Source organism: Carcharhinus amblyrhynchos, chromosome 8 (assembly GCF_965287045.1).
Source record: "Carcharhinus amblyrhynchos chromosome 8, sCarAmb.v2.hapA, whole genome shotgun sequence".
In the NCBI taxonomy this organism is placed as follows: Eukaryota; Metazoa; Chordata; class Chondrichthyes; order Carcharhiniformes; family Carcharhinidae; genus Carcharhinus; species Carcharhinus amblyrhynchos.
In genome coordinates, this window is record NC_137331.1 from 12314087 (window position 1) to 12315179 (window position 1093).

Below are 1093 nucleotides of genomic sequence, written 5' to 3' on the forward strand. Positions count from 1 at the left end.
ATGTGACATGTCTCAAGGTACCTCATAGACAGGCACGAGGAAATTAAACAATGAGACAGGAAAGTATTGGCAAAGTCAAGACTGAAGAGAATGAAGGTGATGGGGCTGTAGCAGTGATAGATGTTGCTGAGGTAAGCACGTGGAGAACAAGTTCACCATGGAGACCAATTGAGCATTAGGGCTGGAGTCATATCTGGCATAAAGGAACATGATTATTGGAGAACAGTCAACTCAGCCCCAGGATATCCCTGAAGGAGTTCCTCAGGGCAGTTAAGGCCTGATTGTCTTCAGATACTTAATCAATGGCCAAATTGTTAGTTGTGAGGGTATCTTCTGATAATTACAGTGTTCAGCACTTTCAATTGCAATTCCTCATATCAAAGCAGTTCATGCCCCTATAGGCTGATTGACCATGCTGGATTGTGTCAGGGGGATTAGCAGGATAAATAGCTGGGGGTTAAGAAAGAGCCTGGGTGGGGTTATTGTTGGTGCAGGCTTGATGGACCAAATTCTGCATTCTTGGGATTGTGATTTTTTTTTAATTCCAATTCAACCCAATCAAATCCAATTCAGAGTCCCAACGAGTTGAGACATTCCCGATCCAAGCTGACAAGACAGGGTTCTCACCTTGAGCTTGATCTACATGATCCAAGCTGATTTGAGTTGGTGTAGCTCCTCCAAGGCTTGATCTCATTTGCATCTTAGCCAAAAGGCCGAGGTGCCGCTTTAAAAAATTGCTTCAAATGAAGCTGAAACGTAACCTAATGACTCCAACCAAGTACAGCATGTCCATACTACACTTGATCTTAGCCAAAAGGCCGAGAAGCAGAGCTCCACATAATCAAACCTTCACCTTTACCGGATAAGTTGATTCTATGTTAGAGACACACAGTGCGAGGTGCCACGGGCTTAAGGTGAGGGGGGAGAGGTATAACACGGATATTAGAGGGAGGTTTTTCACAGAGTGTAGTGGGGGTATGGAATGCTCTGCCAAGTAAGGTGGTGGAGACAGGCACGCTAGAGTTGTTTAAGAGTAACTTAGACAGGCACATGAGTGGGTTGGAGATGGGTGGATATAGAAGATTGTTTTAAA

General features: G+C 44.5%; 1 non-coding gene across 1 annotated transcript; it reads right to left on the minus strand.

The window, feature by feature from the left end:
- Positions 1-634: 634 nt before the first annotated feature.
- Positions 635-830, minus strand: LOC145347119 (U2 spliceosomal RNA). Its single transcript, XR_013887776.1, has one exon. It is a non-coding gene; the product is annotated as a U2 spliceosomal RNA (small nuclear RNA).
- Positions 831-1093: the final 263 nt, after the last annotated feature.